The sequence below is a fragment of the Podarcis vaucheri genome, assembly GCF_965113315.1.
Source record: "Podarcis vaucheri genome assembly, chromosome: 7".
In the NCBI taxonomy this organism is placed as follows: Eukaryota; Metazoa; Chordata; class Lepidosauria; order Squamata; family Lacertidae; genus Podarcis; species Podarcis vaucheri.
The window spans coordinates 59,515,508-59,539,542 of NC_138765.1; the positions used below are offsets into that span (position 1 = coordinate 59,515,508).

The 24,035-nt window shown below is 41.9% G+C and overlaps 1 long non-coding RNA gene across 1 annotated transcript in view; it reads right to left on the reverse strand.

Moving 5' to 3' along the window:
• The window catches only part of LOC309537895, a 216,448-nt gene that overhangs the window by 169,717 nt on the left and 22,696 nt on the right, over positions 1-24,035 (reverse strand). The window contains exon 2 of the long non-coding RNA XR_014222048.1: positions 2,113-2,204. This is a non-coding gene — a long non-coding RNA (uncharacterized lncRNA). The remainder of the gene's footprint in view (positions 1-2,112; positions 2,205-24,035) is intronic.

The following is a 24,035-nucleotide window of genomic DNA, read 5'->3' on the forward strand; positions in this document are numbered from 1 at the left end:
AGCAGTAGCAGCAGCAGGAGCTGGCAGGCCTGCATGGCAGAAAGGCTTCCCTTCAGTAACAGACATGCAGCTCTCAGGCAGGCCTTACACACAGCAAGCACAAGAAAGGCCAGCACAGTGCCAGCCTGCCCAGCCTCCCACTTGTCTGTCCATTCCCAACAGCAAGGGCTGGCGGACTGACTGTCTGGGCTCCCTCACCCACTTGCTTGCTTACTCTGAAGCCACCTCTGCTCCTGGCAACCAGCACCCCCTGGCCAGCCCCAGAGGCACCCTTCGCCTGTGGAGCTTATAGCCAGGGCTGCTGCAACAAACAGCTGTGCAAGCCTTTGGGAGGCAGAGATGCGAGAGGTATCATAGAAGAGAGGGAAGGAAAGAGGGACAGATGCCAGTGTTGCCCACGGCACCCCTGACCATCATTCAAGGCACCCCAGGGTGCTATGGCACACTGGTTGGAAACCACTGCTTTAAGGGGTTTGATCACACCCATTCCTTCTTCTCTTTGCTTCCATTTTCAACACACACCAATTCCAAAAGCTCGGAGAAGTGATACAGGGTAGCTGCCACCTCTACTGAGAAGCTACTCCATTGCTGGAGCTGAAAGAGTGGTGACTTTTGGCTCCTTGAACTTTTCCACTGCAGCTGGTCACCAGAATAACTTGTGACCAGAGTTTGCTTCTTTCCTCTTCCCTCCCAATCCATTCCCCCCTTTTGTGCCATATAACTTGGTGGTGGCTTTTTTGTGTGTGTTTTCACAGTTTTGCTTACTTTTTTCTCCTTGCATTAAAAACACGCACACACCCTTAAATGCAGAATGTTTCCCCTCAGGGACAAAAAGGATAAGCTCATTTGTGGCTTGCGCGTCACTCACAGATGACAATATGTGCATTTCAGCACCAGACGTTTACGTATTGTGGCCCTGACCCCAGCACAGCACTTGCTTTGAGCTTCTGTACAGTAAATGATTTGGAAGCCTTGACCAATTTATGGAAAGGAAAAGGGAATATGATGCTCACTTATCACTTCCTTATCACTTGTTGACAGATGGGTAGCTGTGAACACTCTGGTTTCCATCTCCTTTTATGTGTAATACAATCTCCCAGCAAACTGGATTGCACAGAGGCATCCCGGGCAGGTCACTATAATTCACAGGGCTGGAATCCCCTGACGAAACATTTTTCATGCTTCATGAAATGTTGACACAGACCTCAAGTAAATCTGTCCGCTGGGTGCAGTTATAGGAAATTATGACAGAAGCAACACGTGGCAGGCAAGAGAGAAGCTACTCGTGGCCTCGCTGTGGAATTGATGGAGGCTTCTCTTCACCCCTTGAACTGCAAGAACTGGTTTGCACACATCTGCAGCCCCCATGTGATGACTGCTGACATCAAGTGAAAATGTCTTCATCAGCAGCAATATTTATATACCACTTAATATGCAAAATATCTTAGTGGTTTACATAAAAGACAGAAAGATTTTTTAAAAAATGCATATGCAACTTTTAAAACCAAAAATACAAAGAAATGCGTCAGTAAAAGCAGAGAAGCCATAACTAAAACATGCAGTTAAATATCAATAACCTCACAGCAGGACTTCAGAAGATGAGCAAATTATTCCTAGTCACATGGGCGACTGGTCACAGCCAATTGGGGGATAACATCATGAGGTGGATGATGCCATAGAAAGAGTGTTCACATGCTGCATTAAACAAGTGTGCAATCTGTGTATTTGTGGACACAAATGATTGAGATATACATGCATAAAGTTATCCTCATCTAATGTTTGATCAGTATACACCTTGGTTACAGAAGAGCTGAGCTGAACAGATCGACAAATGTACACAAACACTTGTACATGTGTAGAAACAGCTTGTACCTGTGTTCAGCATAATGTGCGAAGACGCCAACCTGGCAAATCAGATTTGGATATGTAATGAAGGTCTTAGGGAACCCAAGAGTGAAGGCAATATAAACGAACATAAGGGAATTTCATAAGGGAATTGTCAGAAATGAGAGGCTTCTCCCACCCCCTTTTGGCACAGTTGAAATATTTTTTTGGGGTAGTTTCAGTTCAGCTTTAGTTGGCTATGGACTAAAAAAGCCATCTGCTTAATACCGTATTTGTCACTCTATAAGACACACTTTTCCCCTCCTAAAAAGTAAGGGGAAATGTGTGTGTGTCTTATGGAGTGAATGCAGGCTCCATGGCTTCAGCGAAAGGAACGTGAAGCATCCGGAGCACAGTGGGAGCGCTCCCGCTGTGCTCCGGAGGCTTCGGGCGACTATCCCTGAAGCCAGGAGAGCAAGAGGGATTGGTACACACCAACCCCTCTTGCTCTCCTGGCTTCAGCGAAATCAAAGCAAAGCCTCTGGAGCACAGCGGGAGCTCCCACTGCGCTCCGGAGGCTTCGGGCAGCTATCCCTGAAGCCAGCGAAGCGGGAGGAGAAATGAAAAGGGCACCGTTTCTCTTGCTGCTTCGCTGAAGGGGCGCTGCCCAGAGAGGGAGAGTTGCACAGCGCCTCTTCAGTGCTGAAGAGGAGAAATTTTTTTCCCCTTATTCTCCTCCTCTAAAACTATGGTTGGTGTGTCTTATAGAGCAAAAAATACGGTAATATCTTTGCCAGGAGGTGGGACCATGGAAGGTTGATAGATCTTATCAACTTTCCACAGACCAACCTACACAATTCTTTGATCATTGGCACAGTCAGTAGTTGTCCTGCTTAAATCTCTTTGTGGCGCTAACTCTGGAAGGACCTTCCATACTTGGCTGTAGGGATTGACACAGACATAGCAATGGGGCAAAGAAAAAGGAGCAGCCTTATGGGCTCTGTTGGAGAAATTGCCTTGCATCTTCAACTGGAATGACCTTATTTTATAGACATGTGGAAACTCGGCAAATTCACTGGAACAAACTTTTATAATCCAGGCTTTTGCAAATAAATAGGAGAGAAGATGATTTGTCCTATATTCCAGGGGAAAAAATAATTCTGGTATACACACACATGTCTAATGAGCATCAGCCATAGCCTGCTAGCTAATGCTGTTTATCATATTCTGTATAACAGAATCCCTGGGGTTAGTTGCTGAGCGAAAGATTTAATTCGAGGGGGGAAAGCACAGCAGCAAAAATGTAACTAGCTGTAAACAATAGTATTTAAAATCCAGCTGAATCTATCAATATAAAAACAGAAGTGAACCTCATCCTTCCATTACTGTAAACATATTAGATGCTATTTATTGTGATTACATGTGTGTGGCCAAGGAAGCAGCATTTTCGTGACTAAGAGATCTAAACATCAGATTGCTCCATCTTCATTATTTCAACTAGACAGATCTAAAAAGCCAAATATTAATTTTAAAAGAAAGGTTAGCAAATCAGCCAACAATACACAGGAAAACAATTGCAATAACATTCACTGCTGCCACAGGGAAGCTTTTCAAGGAAATAAAAAGGCTAGGTGGGCCCCAGTCGTGTCCTATGGCAAATCCTGACTGATATCACGCACAATCATTTTACACAAAGACAAGTAATAGAGACTTTAAAAATTTTAAAAAAACAAAGATGAAACAGAAAGAGATGCGTTCAACATTGGGTAAAGAGAGGGATTTATTTTTGTAGAAGGAGTAAAATTTATCATAGTTAATGGAGCAGAGTTGAAATGAAATCCATTCAGCTTCATTGGATATTCTGGGTTGTGACCAGTGTTTGTCCTATACAGAATTGGATTAAAATAAATGGACAAAACTGACTTAGATACATTGACTTTGAGCATAATGCCGCTGGGGGAAAAAAGCTTTCTCTCTAATATTCTCTGTTTCAATAGGTTTAAGAAGTCTGTGAGCATCCCAACACCACGGTTTGCATTGCCTTTTATATCATGGAACCTTTATATCATTTTAACTGCTCAGGGTAAAACAGTCTGTCATAGAACGGTACAGATGATCAATTTTGGTAGGAAAAACATCAGGTAGAGCCAGGGGCAGAAGGGGGGGGGTGCGGTGGAGGTGGGCCGACCCAGGTGTCACCACGGGGGGGGGGGGAGACAAAATGCCAGGTGTCACTCACTGCGGGGCCTGCAGTGCATTCGAGCCACGGGTCTTTCATGGAAGTGACATGGTGGCTTGGGTGCCCGCAGGCTCCACGCTGCCCCAAACAGTCCGCATGCTGCCTCTCCCTCGGCTGTAAGGCGGCTGAGTGGGAGGAAGCAGGCAGACTCCTCCAAGGCCCCACGGAGCATCCTGCCCCGGCTCGACCCACCCCTGGGCACAGGGCACGCACGCCACCCCAGGCTTGCTCTGTAGAGCTAGGGGCAAGAGGATGATGGAATGTTGGCAGGGAAGGCAGAAGAGAATCAGAGAGGACAAGGAGTAGGGATCTGACTAGGAAATATACCCAGTGAGTGAAGGAATCCAGAGAGTATAGACCAGGGTAGCTGACATGGTGTGTTCCAGGTGTGGGTGGAGTCCAGCTCCCCTCAACCCAGCCAGCAAAGGGAAGGATGATGGGAGTTTCAGTATCAGGAGGGCACCATGTTGGCTACCCTGAAGTAGACCAGATTGAGGGAGGCACTGAGGGTTTTCAGAAGGACAACCTGAGAAGGGAGATGTCTGAGAGACACACTGTGTTATGGCATTATGCATCATATCTATGATTATGAATGTATTCTGTTGATTTTGGCTTTGCTCCTCTTAGTTCTGTGATCCATAGCCAGGATCCCTCAGCATTTTATGGATGGAGGCTTCAACGTAGTGGAGAATGTCAGAGCCCAGTGTGAAAACACAGCGGGATAAAGAAGCTGAGATAAAAATCAGAAGTATTCAGAAGACCACAGCGCAGCAAGCCACGGACTCGAATTCAACATCAAGGCAGCACGGGACAGCCCTGCGCGTGTTTACCTTGCATAATAATTGTTGAGCCACATATGTTTTTAATATCCAAGCGGAAAGATTAACATAGGAACGCAAAAAAAAAAAAAAGCCCACTATGATTTTCAGCCTAAATGTTTAGCTATTCACCACTAACTAGACCAAAGATCTGGGCTGATGTCAACTGATTCTTAACAGCGAAGATTTATGCTTAGGTCCCTGATTATTTAGAAGGTGCCAGTAATTACTTGCACTATCATTAAGAGCTGCAAAGTATTTTATCAGTCAGCTGCTTCGCTGGGTCCTTCTAACTGTCATAAAGCCGTATGGCTGTCTGGATCTATGGCATAATTAATAATTATTATTATGTGTGCGAATGATGTATTTATTTGTGGGGTGGGGGGAGGACATGCAGGAGGAGGTAACTAAACTTGGAGCTGACTTCCCCACTTAATGTGGAAAGGGAAAATGAGCATCAGTAATCACTGTCAACAGTTTCTTGTAACTAAGAATTGAATCATTTATCTGTCTGCATGTATAAATTATCATCATTTCCCATTCCAGAAAGAAGCCTAATGGCAGTTTATGGCACGCACCCACACACACACACTAATAGACTCAGGGAATTTCATAGAAATTATTTCTTTTCTTTATGCTTCCATTTGAGAGGAGTAGCGAGGTCATGTGAGTTTACTGGGAACACACTCTGGGAACTGCAGCTCTGTGAAGGGAATAGAAGTCTTCTAACAACTCTCAGCACCCATAGGAAACTGCAGTTCCCAGGATTATTTGGGGGAAGCCATAACTATTTCAAGTCGTAACATAGAACTTTAAATGTATAGTGTGAATGTGGCCTACATAAGGTTTTAGTATACACTAAACATGAGGAGAGGGGATGAATGACTGCTGTTGCTGAGCTTGACATTTACACACACACACACACACACACCGCATTTATATCCCACCTTTTTCTCCAAGGAGCTCAAGGTGATGTACTTGATTTTCCTCCACCCCATTTAATACCCACAACATGTAAAGTAGGTTAGGTTGAGAGGCAGTGGACTAGACCAAGGTCACCCAGTCAGCTTGATGGGCTAGTAAGGATTTGAACCCTGATCTCCCAGGTCCTAGTCCAACACTCTAACCACTATGCTACACTGGCTTCCTGTTGGATCCATCCATCAGCATCCATATGTCCAGCATGATGACTGAAAGGAGGAAACTCTGCTTGGAAACCTGAGTAATATGCAAAACTCATAGTCACAAGATATGATGACCCTAACTTAAATGGCTGTTGGATCAAATTAATGTATGGAGGAAGATTCTTTATCAATAACTACTGATCCTGGTGGTACCCAAGGTTCAGAGGCACACCTTATATAATTCATTTATTTAAAATATTGATATCCCTTCTTTATGTGGTTGGCACTAAGTAAACAAAATGAACAGTAAATGTAAAATTATTTTTTTAGAAGGCAACAGTGACTTGTGATGGTTCTGGTGAGGGATGGTGATAGGAAATATTTATTCCTGCTTGTGGTTTCCCCACAGGCATCTTGTTCACCAGTGGGAGATTAGGATGCTGTACTAAATGGGCCTTTGGTCTGATCCTGCATGGCTTTCCCATTCTTAGGCTTTGGGAACTTGGTTGAGGGGCACGGCATGCATCCTACAAATAAATTAAATGCCCAGGCTGTTGTATTATGTGCCTGAATACCAGCTGGTGAGGTTTTCTTAACTGTGCTTCAGACCAGACATATTTTTCATCAGGCTTGGGGGGGGGGAGTCCATGATCCTATACATATCCAATATGTATACAGTACCTATACATTAAGGCTACAGCAACCTTATATAAATTGCCTGGTTGTATGTTCAATGGAACTCAGTGAAGATAAGCATACACAGAAAGATCTTCAGTGCAGGGCATCTAGCAGGTATTCTCAGCATCCGTGTGGCAAGTAGCTACCAAACAGGGACTTCTCAGTGATGCTGTCCTGGTAATGAACCATTCTCCCCTCCCAAGGTTCACCTGGTGCCATCCGTATAGTCTTTTCAGTGCCAGGAAAAGCGTGCGCGCTTTTTAGATGTACCGGTAGTTCTAACCTTGTTGGCTTTATAATTTTGTGGCACTTTGCAGATTTTTTGTTTTTGTATTTACATTTTAAAAATTTAATGGATTTTTGTGTGGGTGGGGCAGGGACTGCCCTGGGAATATGCTTGAAGGGCATTATCCAAATATTTGTGGTAAACAAAACTAATTAATATGCCCCTTCTTACCAGCTGTTAAGGATTTGTGAACAGGGACTCAGATTAATCAAATTGTCACACACCATCTCCAAGAAAGGGCATGGGGATGGAGTCTAGGGTCAAAACAGGGACAGTGATTGACCATGGATGGGCGTGAATTGAGACTGTCCCTTAGAAACATTTGAAGTGGACTAGCTGCCCAGTGCTTTTTGGATGCAGTGATTTCTCCTGATACTAAAAAAGACAAAAGCTACTTCTAAACTATGTTTTGTCGCCTTGAAAATCCAATTTAACAAAATGCCTGTGAACAGCCTCTGCTTCAAAGCATTATTTGGCAGAGCTTTGGAAACTGAGCTTGAATGAACAGGTAATTCTGTTGAGGTGAGATGGTGAAATATTAATGGTGAGAAAGGCTGTTGTTTTTTAAAGTGTGTGTGTGTGTGTGTGTGTGTGTGTGTGTGTGTGTGTGTAGAATGTCTGTGGAAGAAATGCCTCTGTGGCTATTGATTCTGAAACAATCTTGCACATGATAAATGGGAGCGCGTTTAGCGGAGGATTCAGTCATGAGAGCTCGCAGATCAATCAGCTTGTCAACAGGAAGGCTAAATTCAATTTTTTGTTTGTACTAAACTCTTATTTGGTAGTAGGCTATCATTCCCTTTGAAAGTGCCCTGCACAGGGAACAAAAACAAACAACAAAAAAGCAGATAATCTTTCAAAAGCATATTAGAAGCAGAAGGCTTGGCTATGGGACTGAGCTTGAGAAACGCTGATTACTTGATTTATAGTGTGTGGGGGGGGGACCTTTTATTTGATGCACAAATATAAGGGACCAGTTCTGCTCCTTCATCTAATGAAGTCTTCATAGAGCTTCTTAAAATTAGGGCTGCTTCTGAATTATTTCTCCTCTGATTTTGACACTCCAAATTGCTTAATTTTTCCCCCCAAGCTAGAACTAGGAACTATTAGGAGTCTTCTGCACTTTCAGGGTTTTTTAATTGCCAAATTCTGTCCAGTGCAGGGCTGGCCCTTCCAATGGGCAGACTGAAGCAATGGCTTCAGGCAGCAGATGTTGAGGGTAGCACTGGAGACCCAGTATGGTGCTGTGGTTAGAGTACTGGACTAGGAACTGGGAGACCAGAGTTGAAATCCCCACTCAGCCCCAAAGCCTCTCAGCCTAAGCTGCCTCATGGGGTTGTTGTGGGGAATAAACCAGGAAGGAGAAAACTGTTGTGTCACCCTAAGCACCTTGTAGAAAAAGATGGTATATAAATACAATAAATAAAGAAAATAAAAGCAATAATCCAGCCTATTCCTCTTGATCCCCCTTTTTCCTTTCTGCTGGAGAGCAGAGTTGTGTCTCTAGATCTGTATGCAATTGTGCCTAATATAAAGCATTGGTGTATTATGTTTTCACTAATATACATATGCACTTTTATGCAGTTCCCCCAAATGTACATAATTGTGCACATTTTTTTTTTGTAGGAGAGCAAATCACAAAATTTGGGAAGTTTGAAGGATAGCTGTGTTTCAGTTTGTGTATGGCTTCAGCAATTACAAATTACCAAAATGAATTCACCAAAATGAATTTCTCCTACATTGTGTGCACTGTACATTTAAAGCACTGCTACATCACTTTAAATAGTTATGTTTCCCCCTAGGAATCCTGGGAACGGGAACCTTCCAGAGTGCTGAGAGTTGTTAGGAGACCCCTATTCCCCCTCACAGAGCCTTCTAACCAGAGTTCTCTAGGAAGAGAGACTGACTGTTAAATCAGATTGCTCTTGTGTTTGTGTTATAGTTTGTGTTTGAGTTATAGAATCATAGAGATGGAAAAAACCCTGAGGGTCATCTGGTTCAAACTCCTGTAATGCAGGGTCCTGACTGCAGGTTTCCCACAGGCATTTGGGTGGTCACTGTAGGAACAGGATGCTGGACCAATGGTCCACAGGCCTGATCCAGAAGGCTCTTTTCGTGTCCGTATGCCTTCAAAGCTGTACAATGAAGAAGACAGATGCACCTTTGTGGAATATGCACTGGAGCGATAAAGGGATGGGATGGGGTGTGTTTGAGGAATCCCATTTTCCATACCAAAAATGAACTGCAATACCCAAATCCCTCAAGAATAATCAACAAGTCTCGGTTTCCATCTGTGATCTCCCCTTTTGCCTTCACCAAAACATTCTACATTCTGCTTCACATTGAATGTATGGCACCTCAGCACACATCAGCTTCTAAATTTTAGACTCTAAAAGATGGTCAACAACATCAGCAGGGAGAGGGTGGAGAAGACAGTTCCAGATTCATTCCGGGCACCCTCTCCACCCCCACCCCCACTGCATGGTAACCTAACATGTGATCAGTTCTGTCAGAGCTAATAATGGGGCGGGGGCTGAGGTGTCACAAGTGCAGCTGTGGACGTGTGGCCTCCCGCTGTTCCACTGGATTGGGGCCAACATTGTTGTGATATTTTACACCACAGAGCCTCCTCTTTTACCTCCCGGTATGTCAGGCTTAGGTAGACACTAAAATTAGGGATAATTACAGAGGATAACATTCGGTGCAAATCTTCTGATTTGTCGTCGAGGGACTCTGTGTAGAGATTTACAAATTTCCTCTCTCTCTCTTTTTATTATTATGCCTGTTCAAGTGCATTTTTACCACCCCCTATTTTCTCAGGGGTCTCTTTGTCATTTCAAGCACTCGCCATGGTGGTGGCCCAATCAGTTTGAAATTCAGTGATCAAAGGGGGGTGGAGGGATGAAATCCAAGTGTAGAATGTGTGCTTGTGTACACAAAGAGTTGAGCTGTATGCTCAACACGGTGGTTCACATGCAACCTTCACAGAGTGTATTGTCTGTGTACCTGTATATGCAATAGATTAGCTGCACAAATCAAACACACTCTTTCACATGAATGCTTTTCATGTGTAGAGATGAGCTGTACTAGGTTCAGTGCAGTGGGTCTCTAGTTACACGTGGTTATTTTTTCTGATGTAGTTTGAACGTATGAACTTGTAGGAGAGACCACGGCAGTAGAAGTGGTGGGAGGAATACAGAAAGCTGCCTTGTAATGAATCATTTGTTTGGTATTGTCTGACTGGCAGTAGCCCTCCAGGGTTTCAAATGAGGGACAGCCACAGCCTTACCTGAGGGTTGAACTTGGGACCTTTTGCATGCAGAGCTGTGAGCGCCCTTGCTCACAACCACCTTCTTTCAAAGCATGGAGAGGGTCATGCAAACCCCTCTTCTCTTTCTTCCTTGTCCCAGTTCTTACCATATCAGATTAAACACCCAGATTCGTTGCGAAAAAGAAGCATATTGAATTACTTACTGGAATATTTTTTTAAAAAAATTAATATGTATCTATCTATATTTTTCTAAGCTGCACATCTGGTATATTTTAACAGTAGGATACTGAATCCCTCTCCTCTTCACAAACATTGCCTACTGTAAACCAAGTCTGAACAAGTTTAGGAAATGTCCTGTGAAACCCAGGCAGCATGGTCTGCACATAGCTTGTTTGTAAAACTGTGTGCAGGATGTTTGCGCAATTAAGAAATTGTTATTTAAAATGTTGCATGATTTAAAAAAAAATGGAAGGAGTTACTGCTCTAAGCTTGAGGAATCTGTTTGTATATAGCTTCTTTTGGAGGTGGTCAATTCAAGAGTGGGTGAGGGTCTGATCCACACGTGCATGCCTGTAACATCAGACTGTGCCATGTAAGGGGCCATGACAAATATAACACCAAAAACAGAAGCTTCACAAAACCTCCCATCACTACCATTACTATGCTTTTCAACAATCAGGTTACACATTAATCACCAGCAGTCAAGTATGCAATAACCAAGCACATAATCAAATTATGTACATGTGTGTGTGAACCAGATCAGGGTTCAAATTTGATATACAAGCATTTTGATTTCAGTATTAGTCTATGCTTCTTTTCTGAAAACAGAACAAAAATAAATCTTAAGCCCAAAGTTATGTGTTGCCCAGGAAAGAGAGATGATGAGATGTAGAAATAGGGCTGCCATACCTCTAGATTTTCCCAGACATTAACAGGATTTCAAAGGCGGAATTGACATCCGGGGTGGGGGTGGGATTTCCAGAAGGCAGCGCTTTGTCCTGGATCTTAGGCAAGTCAATTGAAAAATTGCATGTTTGGAGGGCGTGTGTGTGTGTGTATGTGTATATATATATATGTGTATGTAGAATTTGCATTGCCTGGAGGCCAGAGCATCGATGGTTTGCCTGCACATTTCCAGTTACACCACCAGTCAATTCTTCATGGTACAATCCTTGAACCATGTGAAAATTATCGACCGAAAACATGTGGGAGAATCAGGTCTGCTCCAATTGACCTCGTTCTCTCTACTACATCAGTCCCCACAAATGGCATATGAACATTGGATGGCACGTTGATATAAGGGCCAAACATTTTATCTTACATGTAAACAGAGCCTTGTAACCGGCACGTTATAAAGTCAGAGTGCGCAGATTGTGTGGTGTGGGTATTGATGTGTTACATGGTGCAAAAGAACACACAGAATTGGGCAAGGTAGTCCTGACATTTAAGCCTTGAAATAAATCCCATCATAACTTCCAGTAAAAGCGAGATGAGCGCCGCAACCCCAGAGTCGTCTGCGACTGGACCTAATGGTCAGAGGTCCCTTTACCTTTAAACTTGTTTTAGGTTAAGGGTGTTTTACTGGTAGATTGATGCATCTTGGACACAAGATCACCTGGCAATGTTTATGTACTGAAGTTGAAATTAACATTTAGAATGTTGATCCTTGTAATTTGAAAACCAGGATCACAACACTTCAGTAATTCAGCTGAGCAAGTAAAAATAAATTTTGGCCCTTGTCCTGAAGCCTGAGAATTCCCAGGATCATACATAGTCAAGGACAGGAAAGGGAAGGGATCCATTATTCCATCTTCTGGACCACAATGGACTCAATGCACAGAAAGGGGAAAGTGCATTTATTGATGACCTGGGGATTGGAACTAGCTGTTGCATAGCTCCTACTGATGCTACTGTTCTTTCGATGCATTAAGTGCTCTTCCTATTACAAAGGAACTAATAAGGTTTCTGAACGTCTCAGCATTCCCTCTCCACAACAACTGCCCGCAATTAACAAAAAGTCTCCGAGTGGAAGACAAACGGATCAGGTGAACAGAGAGGAGAGAAGCAGCTGGGGTATCATTAAGACTGCACATAAAGAGAGCTCCATTTAGGGTCCCAGCTAATGTTCATGGAAAAGATTGTGCAATGAAGTGCAATGCAATTCTGTACACAAGCCAGAGGGATTGTTTGGAAACATAACTTTCTCTGTTTATGGATACGTTTTAAGAGGCATTATTGTAAGCCTAAAGGGAAAGGGAAAATTTGGAAGCCCGTTGCTTTTGCTTAAATCTTCGCTCCGTCCCTCCAGCCCTCTGGATAGCCAGCCGTAAACTTGATTTTCTGCAGATGAATTATTAAAATGTTAACTACAGGGCTGTACATTACATCGGCTGGCTACATTATAATTTCTGTTCCTCCCAGCAGCTCCTTAAAATGCATATTTAACTAATTCTTCCTGCACTTTTTGCACCTCTGTAGCCCCGGAAGGCTGAGCTGCATCGCTCATCAGAAATATTAACATTAGCTGTTTATCAAGACATTTGCAAAACAGACAAGCAATAAAGACGGGGCTGTGTGTGCACTCAATTACCAATGGAATGAATATCACAAAAATTATTCAGTGTCAGAAATCTCATTTTGTATGATATTTTTATATATTTGGGGGGTTATTTTTTGTCGGTATGAGCGAATTAATATGCTTTGAGTACCCTTGAGCCACAGTGGAAAAATGGACCAACAGACTTATTTAGCACCGCTACCCAAATCCATTAGACAAATTTCTTTTACAGCCAACACATTGATGAATGAAATGTCCTATGCTAATGTAAGAATAATCAATTTAGAATGCTTATGACAATTAACAAAGCTGGAGATAAGCCTTGGAAGAACCATGCTTTGTCAGTCCTGATTTGGATTAAACTTGCACTAATGGGATCATTTTTCTTCCAAAAGGTATTCTTTTTGGGGGCCAACGTATCAATTAATATGAATTATGCATGTATAAAAGGACTAATGTCATTAATTAGACAAATTAATTTTATGATGCAGTGAATAGACTAACACTAGATTATAGGAGATATCCTTCCTTCAGTTCACACGTGTTGGAAATAAATGAATAGTTTTACATTTGCATAGTTATTACAGGCTCAATCAGTGTTAATCTGTCATACAGCAGCCGGCTGCCTACTTTAACTTGGTCACACAGCATTTGCAGCTCACACTTCTGGGGACTGACATATGCATTGTCATAAATGCATTTTAGACTTTCATAGGCACCACAATGAATGCCAGGGGGTGAAAGACATATATAAGAAGTGCTGTATTATTCATTTGGTTGGTGGATTAGTAACAGGGAAAACAGAGATAAGATAGGAAAACTACATTTCCCAAACATACAGTTTTAAACGAGCTGGATGCAATAGTCTGTATAGCTGCATTTCAATTGACCAGAACCATTGCAACACCCCCCAAAAGGCATGACATCCTAAACCTGTGATCCCTGTATAGACCCAGACTTGGGGTGCAGTCAGCAAAGGTTGCATATCAAAAGTCCACCTGCCAACAGCTCATCTGAGCAGCAGTAAGACTATGCAGGACCAGAGGGTACACAGAGAAGGAGAAGCCTGTGACCTTTTGGGACGACTTGGGTTTCATCTAGTTCAACCCCCTGTAATGCAGGAATCACAGCTTGAAGGATCTCTGACAGATGTCCATCCAACCTCTATCACCTGACTCAGCATAATACAGCTTCCTATGTTCCTAAATTGCAATTTCAGCTGAATTTGGGGGAACCACTTGAAGCATCCATGGTGTTGAGCTATTTCAATTGCTTTGGTTTGATTTGCTCACCACAAACAGCTGAAAGTCTGCAAATTTTGATAATAAACCTGATTGGCAAAAGGGGTTGAATGATTTCTTGGCGTTTTGGCTAAGATCAAGTGTTGTACCTATACTCCAGCATGTGTGATGTTTGAGATTCATCATGCTCTGGATATTTTGGGGGTGTGGGGAAAATCTGTGATCTAGGGGTAAGCAAGAGCATGGACAAGAAGAAATATCAGTGATGATTGTGAGGCTTGGGGTGGGGATGGAGCTTTTAGATGTGGCTTATAAGCCCTCCCTGTAACCAAGTGATGGAAGCTCTCAACTTCTCCTCTTTTTCAAATCAAAATCTAAATGGGAGAAGAATTCCTGGCTTTCCTCCATCAATTTCCAACTTCCCCTCACCAGTGTCTCTCTCTCTCTCTCTCTCTCTCTCTCTCACACACACACACACACACACACACCCCTCCCCCCCCACAAATTTTCTCATATCCATTTTGTGTGGGAATAATTTTTGATGTGTGTATGTGTGCATGTCTGATTTTTATTATTATGTGTAATCTCAACCTGTGCAGAAAACATCAAGCTGTTTATTTTCTTTAAATGGACATTATAACATGCTTTTCCTTAGAAAAACATACAGGAAAGTACACAAGACAGAGGAGCCTTGTTCTTTGTACAAGCCCCTTCCAAGTAATTAATAACTCTCTCTCTCTCTCTCTCTCTCTCTCTATATATATATATATATATATATGGACAAGTATGAACAGATGTTGCAAACAAATTAGGATATAGGCTACATCCACAGCATGTTATACAAATCTGAGTGTACATGGGACAGCTGGCTACATATAATGCCTTCCTTTAAAAAAGAAAAAAGGATACAGTTATAGCATCTGGTCTTCCAATTTTTCTGCCCTGAATGTTTGGACAAGCATACCATTTCTTCAGAAGAAAGGGAGCTTCTACCTTAGCACAGTTTCTTCTTCTTCTTCTTCTTCTTCTTCTTCTTCTTCTTCTTCTTCTTCTTCTTCTTCTTCTTCTCTCTTTCTCTCTTTGCAAGACTTTCCTGTGGGGAAAATGCAATAGATTTCTTTTTTTTAAAATGAATTTGCAAAACAAACAAACAAAAAACCTGAAATGGAGACAAGCCCGAGTAAGAGCCAAAATTCCCTTCCATGAATGGAATGCTTTTTTTCTCTAATGGCTATCAGTGGCTACTGGTCATAATGGCTAGGCTCTGTCTCCACAGTTGGAGGCAGTAATGCTTCTGAATATCAGTTGCATGTGAGGAGAGGGCTCTTGTACTTGGGTCCTGCTTGCAGGTTTTCCGTGGGCATCCATTTGGCCACTGTGAGAAGAGGATGCTGGACTAGATAGGCCATTGGTCTGATCCAGCATGTTCTTCTTATGTTCTTAGGATCTTTGTCCATTAGAGGAAGAATGCTAATGATTGCGCTTGTTAGAATTGTGGTTCTGACATAATTTATGTCTTTAATTTATATCTATATCTTAATGACATTATCCTGTTGCTGTTTTCCGTAGCAATACTCAAAATGTCTTCTGATATTTAAAAATAGACTGTGAAAAGCAGGGGTAGTATGTTTCCCATCAATGGTGCTCTGCTCAGCAGTTGATAGCTGCCAACACACACACACACAATTCTCTTTGGAACGATGTTCTATGATTATATTGCAAGGTTCTGTGGAAAGCTGCAGGAGGAAAAAGATGACAACTTCCAGCTGCTGAGAGAAATGCAATATCTGCTGGTAAGGCCCCCGTTTCAGCCCTTGTCACTAAAATGTCTCCTCCAATTTCAATTGGAACGGCAGAATGACAGGAGGAGGGACATTTCAACTCAGACCCAGCCACTAGCCATGATGGTTTCCCTCTGCCTACATGGTCAGAGGCAATAATACTTTTGAATGCCAGCTGGAAGCCATAGGAGGGGAGAGTGTGGATGTGTCCAAGTCCTCCTTGCTGGTTTCCCAAAGGCATCTGTGAGAACAGGATGGTGGACTAGATGGGCCATTGGCCTGATCCAGAATGCTCTTCTTTTGTTCTTGTGCCCTGTAATTCCCAGCTTTCCAGGTGCCATTTGTCTTTAAGGCAAAACACCCCTTTCCCAGGTAAGCATGTGCCAACCAAACCTATATGACTCATCCTTCCTGAGCTAAGGGTATAGGCTTTTCTCACCCACTATCAACAGTGGTGGTTTCTCCCTACACACTCTATTACCCCAGTGGCTGCTGCTGATCTTCAGTGCAACAGCGGCCATCTGTGGAGGGTTATTGCAGCAATGTATCTTTCCCCCCTCCCCCTCCAAAAGCAAAGCACTGAATAATATTTCCTCTCATTTTGTATGGTTGATTAGATGGCATTTAGGCAATACCATCATAACATTTGCACAGAATCAAATCTATGGAGAATATATTTCTCCCCAAACCACATCACGTGACTTCCCGCATTTCTTCAGAATTAATATTCTTCAAGACTTTTCCAGAGTATCAAATTATACGGTTGTATTAGGTTAATGGATATATAAAAGATTATAAAAGCATGCACGGGCTTTCTGTTTTGTTTTCTTATGGGTTTAGTCAAATTAATATTTTGTTTCAGGGACATAAAAAGCCCCGAATGAAAACACAATCACCGTCAACGTTTATCACCTGTTTAATATCTCTAGGGTGTCCGTACGTCGTGCCGCTGTACACGGAGGGAATTTAGAAGGGAAAAACATATATACCGGATACTTTTATGTAATTTGGTATGATAAGGGGGGGAAGAAATTAGTTTAAAGGTTCCCTGTCAGTGAGTTATAAGGAGTAATAGAAGCCTAAACATTCTATAGTAATGTACCAATGCCTCATAAATAATGCATAAACCCTTTACACCGCAATATGTAAAAACCACTTAAAGGGCCATCGGCCCTCCATTTCCATTCCATTATAAATAGTTTGGCAGGGCTTATAAAATAAAATACTAATCCTTTTCTAATGAAAAAAGGTAAAGCTTTTTTAAAAACAATAATAATAATAAATACTCGTTTTAAACTCGAAGCAGCTTCTCAACAAGCCGTTTAAAAATATGGAGCAAATCCCTTCAGCCGTTTCGTTCTAGGGTTGCTTGACCTGCATGACTTGTAATGAAATCCACATCCACTCAAATTATTTCCTTAGCACAGAAGTGTTGCCTGCCTTGAGCTCGTCATTGCACTATCCATGGTGAAGACTGCTGCATCCTAATCGCACCCATTTGGTGTGGAATATGTAGCCCTAAATAGCTTGGGACCCAAGTATGGTACCTAAAATAATGCCTTCCCCAATAGTAACCATACCACCTCCAGGGGCTGCCCAGTGGGCAATGGCCAGTGGCAGGGCCTTTTCGGTGGTGGTTCCCCAGCTGTATACTACCCTCCCTGGTGAGGTGTGCCTGTCTCCATCAACTTTCAGGAGGAATTTTAAAATGATCCTATTTACACAGGCATTTGATGGCATGGCTGAAACATACTGTTCGTAGCAACCTCAAGATCATTGGATAGAAGTTTTCAGTTGTAACTGTTTCAGTGTTTTAGAATGTTTTTGCTTTGCTTTCTTTTGAAATTATATGTTTGTTTGCATCTTCATGCTTCCTGCTCTCCTTAAACTGAAGAGAGAAATCTTCACTTTTTCTCTGGCATCTGTTTTCTATCAATTTGTTATAGTAAAACAAGATAATTCTCTGTCGAGGATGGCCCTACCACTGGGCACAGTCAAGTGGCGGGCTGCATGTGCCACTGAGGGGGCAGCAAATCATAGTTTCATCATTTATCATTGTGAGCCTCATATGAAGATAACTTGGAATTATATTTTGTACTGCCAGGAGAGGGTCTCAGATGCTTTGGTCTGCCAAAATTTCAACAGAAGGTGTCAGAGAAGCAGTATACATGTAGGCTCTTCTTCAGCACAACAGCAAATCCTGCTTTCATTGAACATCTTTTGAAGCTTTGAACGAGGTTACAGAGCCGAACTTCATCTGCCTGAAGGGAGGAAGCCTTCCAATAACCGTGAAAGTTACAGGGTCAACTGAATGGCATTCCAGGTGCAAAATGTAACATGTAGCATGCTTCTTAGAGAAACACGATCCGAAGGCCAGTGGAAAGGCCTAACAAGGCCAGCGATTCTCCATTAAAAAGTAAGCTTATTTCAGGTCAACATTTCTTCAGTTGGAGATTTACTGTATGTTTACATAATATACAGTAATTGCTAAGAGACATGCTGAAAATATATTATTAGCATTATTTGCTTCCCAGAATCCAGTTAGAGAAACCAAAATATAACATGCATTTTTAATATTTTTCATTGGACAATGGCTCTCTTATTGCTTTGCTTCTACGGACTGAAAAGAGAAGGGCATTGAAGTGGAAACAGTAGAGGTACTTGTGGTGCTTGCTTTGCACGGGCCAACATCTCAATGGCTTATGGAGACTTGAAATATTTTTTCTTGGAGGAACAAGACAAGTTTGAGTACTATTTAAGGCGTTGTTGTCAGGGCCGTCTTTAGCAGGGTGCAAAGATCTGCCCAGAGCCCCCATTTTGTTGAGCTTTTTTTAGGAGCGCAAGTCTAAGCCATTGTTTTTTATTCAAAAAGATCACACTATAGATCACATTTTTATTTATCTCTATTGGTATCTTTGTATCATCTCTTTATATACTGGAAGGTAAATGGTTGTGTTGGTGGGGTGGAATCTCACGCTCAGCTTTCTCATCAGCCTTCTGCAGAATATGTTGTTATATGGATTTCAGTGCCTCTGGAAAAAGCAAATGCATTAAACAATAATTAAGCAATTCACAAGGTTTTGGTGGGATAGGCGGCATGGCACTATCATTTAGTTAACTTTAATGTATTTGGCAATCTTGCCAGAGTGCTTTTAAATCTTGTGGGTCAGACAACAGCAAAGTAGGGTAATAGCTTTAAATGATAGAACGGTGACCCTGTTGGGTATGTCTCACTGACTTATGGAAGGAAGACCCTGCAACATTCAAGACATTACATGATGCAAATTTTTCTTTTTATTGTTGTTGGGTTTTTTGTGTGCAAAATCATTGTAGGGTGGTATTATATAAATGGTTTCAGAAAGCAAGATAAATGATATGGCCATGCTTTTCTTAATATGGATAACACATTTAAGGGCACACGAAACAAAGTGTCTGAATAATGTTGGTATATTTGTATAATTTAGGGGGGGGGAATAACAGGGAAATATAAGAGCACATTAGAAGTGATCAAATTAATGCAACTCCAAAGGCATGAATTTGTGAAATATTAGAGAATGCCCGATTTAATGATTTAGTCTCCTCGAAGCCCAATGATTGGACTGTTTGACATGTGGATCACATGGTGGAAATACATTTAAATTTTATACTAGTGTCAGGATTCAAATATAAGAACATGGGAATAGCTCTGCAGGAACAGGCCAAAGGCCTCTCACAGTGACCAACCAGAAGTCCACAATTATTCTTACTTTTATTACTATTATCACTATTATTACTATTATTACTATTATTATTACTATTATTACTATTATTACTATTATTACTTTTATTCCTACTATTACTTTTATTACTATTATTATTATTTTGTTGTTGTTCTTAAATAGGATGTCCCTAATTTCATCAGAGAAATGTTGGAGGATATGGTAACAAAGAAACAGAGGTATCCTCATGCTTCTATTAAAAACAGGAACTATTACTAAAGGAACTTAACTTGTAATATAAAGCACAACTGAAGCCTAGCAATTTTAACTACTGACAGCCATCTTATCAATTACACAAAGGACCTCCAGAATCTTTTTTCCCCATGCTGCCTCTGGGAGGAAGATGAGCCCTCCTTGAGTTATTAACTCTGCACACTCCAAGTAATGCTACATGCATGTATACATGTAGTGTGAAGAATGTCTGCCTGCCTCATTAACATTCCAGAGAAGAAACTTAAAAAACAACAACATCTGGTCCACCTAGGGCTTTGATGGCTGAAAGATACTTTTCCTTGCAACCTTGGATTTATTAGTTGTAAAGACATGTGATTCTTTTTAACTAGTCTGAGATTATCTTGTTGTTGTTGTTTAGTCATTTAGTCATGTCCGACTCTTCATGACCCCATGGACCACAGCACGCCAGGCGCTCCTGTCTTCCACTGCCTCCCGCAGTTTGGTCAAACTCATGCTGGTAGCTTTGAGAACACTGTCCAACCATCTCGTCCCCTGTCGTCCCCTTCTCCTTGTGCCCTCCATCTTTCCCAACATCAGGGTCTTTTCCAGGGAGTCTTCTCTTCTCATGAGGTGGCCAAAGTATTGGAGCCTCAGCTTCACAATCTCTCCTTCCAGCGAGCACTCAGGACTGATTTCCTTAAGAATGGATAGGTTTGATCTTCTTGCAGTCCATGGGACTCTCAAGAGTCTCCTCCAGCACCATAATTCAAAAGCATCAATTCTTCGGTGATCAGCCTTCTTCATGGTCCAGCTTAAACTTTCATACATCACTACTGGGAAAACCATAGATTTAACTATACGGACCTTTGTTGGCAAAGTGATGTCTCTACTTTTTAAGATGCTGTCCAGGTTTGTCATTGCTTTTCTCCCAAAAAGCAGGCATCTTTTAATTTTGTGGCTGCTGTCACCATCTGCAGTGATCATGGAGCCCAAGAAAGTAAAATCTCTCACTGCCTCCATTTCTTCCCCTTCTATTTGCCAGGAGGTGATGGGCCCAGTGGCCATGATCTTCCGGTTTTTTTATGTTGAGCTTCAGACCATATTTTGGGCTCTCCTCTTTCACCCTCAATAAAAGGTTCTTTAATTCCTCCTCACTTTCTGCCATCAAGGTTGTGTCATCTGCATATCTGAGGTTGTTGATATTTCTTCCGGCAATCTTAATTCCAGCTAGGGATTCATTCAGCCCAGCCTTTCGCATGATGAATTATGAGATTATCTTAGGTGCTTTTAATTTAATTTATTTTTACTCACATCGTTTCAAATTTTTCATGCTTACTGCCCTGGGCTACTTCAGGAGAAAGGGTGGGATATAACTGTAATATATTTAGAAAAAATAAAATATGCACAGAGTTACATACACTGAATAAGAGGAACCAAGTGGGAAATATATGTTTTTCATCCTATGTATAAACCAAGCAGACTCCCTGTCATTCAAATTTAGTTTACAAATGCAATTTTCAGCTTCCGGGTCTTACAGCATCTGGGTTTTATTATCATTGTCAATAATTCCATTTGGCACAAGACGGCTAATTCTCTTCGTGTACTAATGATTAATCAGACAAGCCTATTTACTAATGTATCAGAATGTGTTAGAAACACAAGCTAATGGGGGACAGATCATCAATTCAGATATAAATGAACTACACTTACATTGGATATCTATTGACTCGTGTCAAGGAATGAAGAGAGGAAATGCAATCAGCTTGTAAAAAATCATTAGAATGGATGAAAATAGAATTTCAAACCCCACCTTAATACATAATTTTTATTGACTTTGCTGTATGCCTAAAGAGATAGGACAACCAGAGCCTTAGAACAAACAAACGAAAATCGCAAGATTTCTCTGACACATGTTTAACAAACCTCTGGTATCAATGTGTTGCTGTAACAGCTTATTTTAGGAGAAATGGCATTCTATAGAAGTTACGAGCTTGTGTTACAAGATGGGAAATGATTATATATATCTGCTTGCATTGAATTTTGAAATAAGGACTAGCCAGTTTGTGGGAGGAGACGAGAGCTAACAGGAGAATGGGGTTGGGATTTGTACCAGGATGTTTTTAAAAATGGAACAATCAAGAATTCCTAAGACAGCTTTCCCCAGCCTGTGGGGCTCCAGAAATTGATGGACGTCCCATCAGCCCCATCCATTTTGGCCAGTTGTCAGGGATGGTAAGAGCTATAGTCCAACATATCTGAAGGGTGTGAGGATGAGAAAGCCTGCCCTAAAATGTTGATTTCCCGTTGATTTATCTTAAAAATTACACTGCTTAATATAACAAACCAATCTCTAAGCAGTTTGCTGGGGGGGGGCGGGGGACAACAACCCCACAACAATAGCATGAAAACAGGATAGAAACATGGCCAAATTGTTCATCACAAATGAAACTGAGCACTTGGAAATAAGGAGCATTGGAAATAAGGCCAGGTAATGTGCAGCTCCAGAATCTGTGGAGATTGATCTTTTTCCTTGACCCCCTGGTAGTCTTTCTGACCACTGGCCAGCTGGTCAGTCCTGCTCCATTCTGACAGATTTCATCTCTTGTGGAACTGATGGGGAATTAAGGGATGTTTCCAAATTCTACATTTAAGTATAAAGAGAGGGAGGAGTCAACCGTAGAAAGGGTGTGATATGGATTGGCTGAGCCTCTGAGCATAGGTATTCTTCACCCCTACATCACAGCTTGGCTGAATGCAGGAGCCTCTGTTGACAGCACAAAGGGGCAAGATGAAAAGGGGTCTCAGCCTGAGACTTTCAGCTGTGGGCCAAAAGCTGCCATGCAAGCTATTAAGGCTGGAAGGAAAATCTAAAATAATAACATGGTACACGAACCTGCTGAAGTTAGAGTGCACCCCAGGATTTTAAAAAAAACCCCACACAAATCCATTGAATTTGATGGTGCAAGTAAACGTACATAGGATCTTGAATAGGCTGACTAGAGAGCCAATGTTGTCTAGTGGTTAGGGTGTTGGTCTAGGACCTGGGAGAAGCTCGTTGGGTGACCATGAGCCAGTCACTGTCTCTTAGCTTAACCTTCTGTACAGGGTTGCTGTGAGGATAAAATGGAGAGCGGGGAAAACCTTGTATGCCACCACTTTGAGCTCCCTAGAGAAAAGGTAGGATTGAAATCTAGTGAACAACAACAACAACAACAACAACAACAACAACAACAACAATGCACATGACCATTAAAGAACTCATTCAAGAACATCCCAGCATTTTTTAATGCATTCAGAGTAAACACCCAACACTCTAGCACCACAACGTTCAACTTAAAACACTTTCGGTACTTTTCAGAAAGATACAATGCCAAGTCAAAACAATGGTATTAATAATGTACATGGGGGGGGGGAATTAAGTGCAGCTTTAATCCTTAGTTCTACCCCCAAAATAAATAAACAGAATTTGACAACCTTTTCCCATTCCCCCTGGTAAAGACTCTTTATCCCAAATGGCTAATGCTGTTTCTTAGTTGGTGTTCAATAGAAGCCAGTCTATAATGCAGCGCCGTGCCTTTATGTGATGTTCAGATATGAGATTGATCTCAGAGGACACCCTGCAGTTCTGAAAGTAGGATTATTGGATTTTGTGGCTTTCTCAGATGTCAAAGATCTTTAAACAGTGTCTTGCAAACTTGCTACATCCCGCCAGTCTGAGAACAGCTTATGAACTCATCAGAGAAGGCAGACTCCATGCTAATTAGGGGAATGGTATGTGAAAGCAGAGCGGGGGGGGGAGTAACTTCCCCCATCTTTACATTCAACAAGATGCAAAATGATTTTAAATTGTTAGAAATTGGGTCTCTATTTTAATTTTTCCTTTTGAAATGTCTTGAGCACTAGGGAGGAGAAATCCATTGCATGTTCAGTCTTATCTCTCACACTCAGACCTTCATTTCCTGCAACTGGCTTGTAATAATGGGGGGGGACACCCCTTTGTAGAGTCTTTAGTATCCATCTCATTTCTTCCACTGACCATCATCTTCAGCTGTTCTCCACCATGTTAATTGGAAACCATGCATCACATGTGCTGTGATAGAGCATGGTCAATGCAAACTAGGTGAGTATGTGGTGCAGGTGGATCCAACATGGTGCCCTCTAGGTGTTGTGAACTGCACCTCCCATAATCCCTAATCATGGCAGATGCTGGTTGGGGATGATAGGAGTTGTAGTCCATAAGATCTGGAGGCTATCAGGTTAATTAATCCTAACATAGTACAATGA